The following is a 7510-nucleotide window of genomic DNA, read 5'->3' on the forward strand; positions in this document are numbered from 1 at the left end:
TCGTATCTGCTGAAAACTGGTATCGATTGATGTGTCAATGGTCTCTGTATGTGTGACGACCTCTTGTTTACCTAAGGCTGAACATACTCAGTGGTACTCCCAACCTGCTTATCGAGCGACATTTTCACTGTGATCTGAAACTTGATACTTCCTAGGTTATTTAGTTCCTGGTTGACCTTATCAGCTATCAGAGGCTTGATATCTGTAATGTCTATGTTTCTATCAACGTGCATGCGCCAACCTCTCAAATAGTTGCCTACAGCGCGCTCAGTGCGCACGAACTGTAGGTCAATAGCTCTATTCTGTCGTAATAATTCTACAAGCTGTGGTTTTCTCATACGGGAATACCCGCCTAAACCCAAATCGTGTGCCTCGGCTTTCAGTTGTTTTACAGTGGGACGTGCTACGGGGGCATGTGATAACAATGCGGTTAACCCGGCTCTCCCCAGGTTTGAATAACCCGTGTATCCAAGCTGTTTTGCTTGAGCTTTTAATTGTGTTACCGTAGGAGGGGCTTCTAAACCTAGTAATCTCAACAATGCTGACTTCCGCATTCGAGAATACCCGATCACACCTCTCTCTTTTGCGACCCGCTTGAGCTCGCGTACAGTAGTCATAGTGTTTACACCTAAGAGAACCAATGTCTAATTGGTTCACAGTAAAGGGAGGTAACCCTTTCACGCATTGGAGTCTATCTTGAGCAGTCGCCTACGTTCTTTTATGTAGCCTTTTTTATTCTCGTAGATGAGTTGATGTCTGACTACGTTCGCTCCGTGAGCTTTACATAGACAGTAGTGCCCTTTAACCCCGATACCACACACAGAACACGTGTAGTTAGGACTTCCCATATGGAAACAACAGAACCCCTGATTCCTGCATTTCCTACCACAGGCCTCGGTCTTCCCCATAAGTATGTATTCACATCGGTATGGAGCGGGTCTCATGTTTACTTATATAGGTATTTTAATTTAATTGCTTCGCAACCAACGCAGTAGCTGCTATACCCAACACTATGAAGCCCAGTTCACGATTCATTTGTCCCTTGGATGGTGTGTAGTACTGAGCGAGTGTGGGTTTATTGAGCGGTTCCAATTGTTTACCAGTTAGTAGGTAGTATTCTTTCATTGCTTCATCGACATCGTTGAATGTTTGAACGGCATGGTTTTCACGCTGAAGTTGTTCGTTAATAAAATCGATCCTCTGGAGGCGTTTTTTAGCGTACTCGGCCTGTGCTCTTTGTAATTTCTCAGTAGCGAGATCGTGCCGCTTCCTTTCTTCCTGTATTTCAGCCGTGTGATCATCTCGTAGTTTTGAGAAGAGGAAATTACTCCCGGAAAATGCCAGGGCATTCACTAACGCCCCACCGATCATCATAGCTATCATGGCCATCCCTATATTTATTTCATTATATTATCAGGTATTATCCCTTGTTTTACTAGGATGTCTTTTGTGGCCATCGCCATACCAAGGTTCATTATGAGCATACCCATATCCTGCAGGTTGAAATCTAGCTTGATAGTTGGTTGTTTAAGCACCATTTTAGTCAACCGAGCGTACCCTACTGCTAGACTGGCGACCACTGTGGCGTGGTATGCGTCGTTGACGAACGTTTTCCCCTCAGACATTATGTATATGATATAAAATATTAAAATTATAACATGATATGCGGGTCGACTGTGGGGGTGGGGGGCTCACTGTTGGGTGGTGGCTCACTGTGGGAGGGTACCCCCACGTATAACCACGAGATAGCCAAGGCAGCAGTTACGCCTACAGCCAACAACAGTCGGGTTGGGTTGGTCACTTTATGTTGGTTACACCACCGTTTTTTACCGGCAGCTACTCTCTTAGGATTCTTCTGTCTGGTTACTGTTGAAGGGGTCTCCACCGTCACCTCGGGACTCACTGTTGGGGGTGGGGTCTCCTCCATCACTGTTGGGGGTACCTCCACTGGGGTTTCCTGTGCAGCATCCATCTATACTATTATTATTATTCTTTCTCTCAAATTGACAATGCTTTGCTGTGATAATCGCCGCCGTCACTGGAGCCAACAACATACCATATTTGTGGTACAGCTCGCAGCTGATAGAGCTCACGGCGTGTTCGATAAAAGGGTCTTTATCTAGGTCCTCCCACAGGTAAAGTCGGCGCTCTGGTGGAATGGGAAGGAAGTATGACACAATACCGGTGTATATCTGGGTCATAGCCGATCCTATTGTCTTTGTCATTTCTGCTCCGAGCCGGGACTCGTATCTAGCGTACAGCTTATCGATTTCTTCGGCTGACATTTTGTGAATTTTATCCGGAGTGTAGTCTCCAAAGTAATGTTTGGCTTTGCCGCCAACAGCCAACGCCACCAGTTTCTCTCGCTTGGGGGAATCCCCCACACCCCCAGTGGGGGAGACCCCCAACTGTTCGAGCAATTCCTCACATTCCATCTTATAATATAACAAGTAAGATTTAGTTTTAACTATATAATACCCGATGCAGACAAAACACAGAGAAATGAAGGTTAAGTTGCACACGACAAACACTTCAAATATCATAGCTATATGCTTAGCTTTGCTTAGCTTTGCTTAGCTTTGCTTAGCTTTGCTTAGCTTTAGCATACTATATATGCTACTGGTTGGTCGGTCTTGAGCACGAGCTTAGCGTGTTTAGTTTCAGCGAGCTGTTTCTTCACCCGTTCCCGTTCTAATTTACTCATCACATCGTTCTCTCTCAAACACTCCTCGAACGAATCCCTGTCCTTGCAGTGAAATAAGGCTACCCATCGCGTCTGCTCCCTGAGGTCTTTCAACACCGAGTTGAACTTCTGCGTTAGCACCCAGACGCTGTGATTTGCATGCCGGCCGGAGAAGGCCAGGTACGATAGCATGTCTCTCTTTTTTGTTATCTCGCGATTAGCGCTGCAGTCGTCCAGTATGAACAGCGTCGGTTCTCCTTTAAATTTCTCGTGAAGAGCTTTCAACCAGTCCTGCAGGCGTGTTCCAGGGTCGATTTTGTGTACGTCCGGGTCCGTCATCACCCAAGGTCGCGCGTATGTTTTATTCATGCTCAGAGTAGGGCACATGATAACGATGTTATCGAACACATCCTTGTAGTAACCCTCCAACATATCCAACACGAAAACGGTCTTCCCACAGCCAGTCTGCCCGCACACTATGGCGCAGTGTGGGTCAGTGGGTAGTTGTGGGTACCCCTGGGGGGTGTGTGGGTCTTGTTTATTGTTGGGGGGTGTGGGGGGGTACCCCCCATCAGTAGATGGCTTGCACGAATCTCCCATTGTCTATATTAAGTTGCGCGTCCATAATAACGTACAGATATAATTTCAACTTACCAGCGGGTTGAGCCTTCTTAGTAATCTGGATGGTTATCCCTTCGCTGCCGTTATCTATACGGCGCCCGCTACCGTGCAGTTTATCATCATCCGTGGATCGCATGTCCAACCATAGGGCGTACTTGGTGGTCAGGTATTCACCGATCTGCACGGAGCCGAGGTCCAGGTCCTTTGTTATATAATGTTGGGTCCCCACTGGTAGCTTTTTTATCTCATCCCACTGCTGGTGTGGTCTCATACCATGACTGAACAGCTGGTTGGGCACGCCCTCGATGGTCACTTCCACCTTTTCAATCTCGGGGTTGAAAAACTTCTCGCTGTCCCTCCGGAATGGCTCGTAATCCTCCACGGGGACGACCAGGATACCTTTCATCGATCGCGCCGGCACGTTCAGGTTGATATTCCACACAGTGTCGCTCTTATCTCGCACGACTGATCTATACCTCAGTACGCGATCGTACAGGATAGCCATCTTCCCAGAGTACTGGCTTCGAACCTGCCTGGCCAGCTCCGGGCTAGTGACCATGTCGAACTCCAGAGAGATGTTGTCTATGGCATAACTGGCCTCATCACCGTTCGGCGTACGCACTACTTTGCTATAGTCGTTAAACGTGAGCTCGTATTCGAGCCTATCACCCAGCGCGGCCTGGTAAAACGGCGCGTGTCCCGTGAGCAACTCGAAGTCGAGCGGCACGCAGAATCGATTCCCGTATGCTCGAGCGATGGCCTTTTCACCGTCCGATAGCTTGTCTAGCTGGTCTGGAGTGAAGGCATACCCTATACGCGACCGGGTTGATTTGCTGATACCCTGGTACACATCATTGACTCGTTCTCCCTCGCTTTTCCAGAGATCCCCGTAGCAGTGAAACACGTCGCTGTCGTCGATGCTCAGCACCTCGTTACCGCTGATCTTGACGGTCGTTTTCTTGATGATAGCTCGACCCACGTTCCGCACTAGCTCGCGTTTGTCGTTGTCGGAGGTCAACGTGATATTGAACGCCAGTCGAACAGTGCCTGGTACAATGAGGTCATTCTCACCAAGGTTTGGAAATCTAACCAGCAGAGTTTGATTCTGGTCTATCTTGCTGGGATTGTTGGTGATGGTCACCGACTGTCGCACGGCTCTGGCACCTAGTGGCTCTCTCAATCTTCTGAAAGGATCTAATTTTCTACCGTACATTGTTATATAAATGAAATATATTTTTAATACTAATGGATGAAGACATAGATATGACGGCGATGCCGGGCGCTAGTGCCCAGGCATTCGATGATGACCAGGAGACCTCATTCAGTACGGGCCTACAGCCGGCTGTCGACGCAGTTGAGACCTCATTATCGAAGCAAAGGGCCGAACTCATTAAGGGCGCCGTCGACGATTATTACAACGCAATTGAAACTAGAGACAACATCAAGCAGCCGGGAAGGGAACATTCCAAGTTTACCCTCATCAATAAAACGCTGCGTTTGAAGGCTCACCCGGATGCCGATCTCGTGAATAAAAGCACGGGAAAACCGCTTGCCTTATCAACATTGGCCAGAAAATATGGGATTGACTTTATCCGCGATAAACTAGGCTTAGAATATTACGGTGGCGCGCAACCAAAGATTCCTCCGGAGTTAGTTCAAAGTCTGGAAGGCATCAGGGACGCCCCATCGGATCAAAACATGACTTATGATATTAAAAAGGTGTTGGCCGACTACGAGAACGAGCCCTTCCCGGGGCTCAAAAGTACCTTTCGGGAACTGCGGGGGTTGGACCTGTTAATGCAAACCATTCGTGGTCATCTCTGGAAAAGCACGGCCAAAATGAGTGAGATAGACGACCACATCGCTTATGAAAGGAAAAAACTCGGTGAAACTGAGGACGAGGCTCGGAAAGCCCCCATCGAGAAACGAATACGTGATTTGGAAGAGGAAAAGAAGGTCTGGCTGGAGACAGCATCCTCCTTCAAAGAAAAGCTTCGATCCCAGGTCAGCCGTATACGGGAAACCATCAATCAAGTCCTCCACCGAGACACCACGTTAGCAGACAGGATTCGGATATTGTTCCGGGAGCAAGGGATCACCATCGCCAGCATTCTGACTGCATTGGGTTTCATCATATCAACCCTGGTGGTGTCACTGTTGGGAGGAACCCCCACACCCCCCACACCTGGCGGCGGCGGAACTCCAAGTGGCGGTGGGGGTGTTAAAGACTGGATAAAAAAACTCGGGGAACGCCTAGCTAAACTGGCTGGTAAAGCCGCCGAAGCCCTTCCCGGCATCCTGGGTAGCATCGTCTCGTGGTTGTTGAGCGCTCTGGCTAAAACTGCCACGTGGTTCAGTCAAAACCTGTGGGCAGCCATCGTCGCCGTGGCTGGTCTGGTGTACGTAGCGGCTAAGAAATTTTTAACCAAATAAGTCCCAAAGCTACCCCACCAACCGCCAGGGCCGTTTTATTATCAATATGCTGCTGATAGGGGGGTACCCCCACATGCATATGGGGGTGTGTGGGGGGCACATGAACTTTAGACTCCGGGGGTGGCGCCACTATACCCGTTTCACGTGGTGGAATGTGGGGGATATAGGGGGGGTTAATATCGGGGTTGATACCCAACTTTTGATCCGCCGTGGCTATGACTATTTTGTTGTTATAACCCACCACTTTTTTTACTCTCAGTTGCATATCACTCGGAGCCATGTACAGCCCCACGCCGAACACGTAATTGACTTTCGATCTGGCGTATTCTAACACGTTTTGGTAACGGTCGATGGCCCACGGGAGATCAACTGGAGAATTGATAGCATCCTCAACGTTGGAAACGAACTGTGTCTGAGCGTCGTAAGCAGTTCCCTTACCGATGATGTTGGAACGCGTCATCGACTGCGCACCCAACAGCGCCCACACGTACGTTCGAATCGAGTCGTTCAACCTGACTACCCCGGCACGAGTGAATCCTTTCGACGTGTCCAGCATGAACATTTTCCACCCGTCTGAGGTTGACTGCTCCACTTTCTGGACTGTGAAAGTAACCCCACTTTTAAAGTTCATACGATCATCCCTCCATTCATTACTCGACAAAGCAAAGTCCTGGCGTAGTATATCCCGTTTCAGAAAATAATCACTGACTTCTTTCACTGGTCGCCCCCCATCATAAGGAATACCCAATCCGTCTTCGGGTTTATTTCGAATTCATTGCAAATACGTTCGTAGGCCCGTCTTTTGTACCCGTTGTTTATTGCTTTCCACCCACTGTCTTGTGGGAGGGGGACGCTGATCTCTTTAAGGATACGTCTGACCTGGTAGTACACGTGGAATTTGAACACAGACTGACTCAGCGGTCCACGCCGAGTGTCGGTCAATGTCACACCACACCCCGTTGTAGCGCACCACACGGCAAAGTTTAATTGATTCTGCCAGAACTGCATAGGGTTGTTGAACCAAGCGTGGACTGCCTCAGTGTTAGTCACCGAAAGCTTATACTGATCGAACACATCTAAAAACTGGACATTGAAATACAACCCAGGAGCAACCACGATCTTCATGGGGGAGAAATCTACATCCAGTTTAGGGTAAAACACACCAGGGGAATACATTTTAAAAACTATTATATAATGAGCATATATACTCTAACATGTACATAACACTTCCAGGAATAACGAGCGGTGAAGCCGTTCAGCTGACGCACGCGATCGATAACACGTCAGGTCAACTCGAAGTCGCACTCTGCGATATCACCTACCTACCGCAATGGACTAACATCAACGCCAGCAACAATAAGCTGTTCGTCAGTGGAACTCGCAGTCAGATAACTGACGGCTACTACAGCGTGTGCTCTCTAAACGACGAGGTCTTCAAACCCCTGGGAGCCGAACTCAAGATGAACGACTCAAACGGCACAGTGGTGTTAATCAACAACGGAAGAAACCCCTTGAGGCTCGGCCGACCATTAGCGAGGATACTCGGTATGTCTCCTGACGAGATAAAACCAACAACAACCGTCACAGGCACGAAGTTACCCGGCCTAGTACCGTACCGAGAGCTGTACATTCATCTCGGTCAGGTGAGCACAACGTACAACATTCAAGGAGGTCACCCTTCCACTATACTGAGAGCAGTGCCGGTGAAAACTGAGAAATACAACGACGGTAGAACTGAGTCGTTTTCACCACGGCAGTATAAGAGATTAACCC

Source organism: Haliotis asinina, chromosome 4, assembly GCF_037392515.1.
Source record: "Haliotis asinina isolate JCU_RB_2024 chromosome 4, JCU_Hal_asi_v2, whole genome shotgun sequence".
Taxonomy (NCBI): domain Eukaryota; kingdom Metazoa; phylum Mollusca; class Gastropoda; order Lepetellida; family Haliotidae; genus Haliotis; species Haliotis asinina.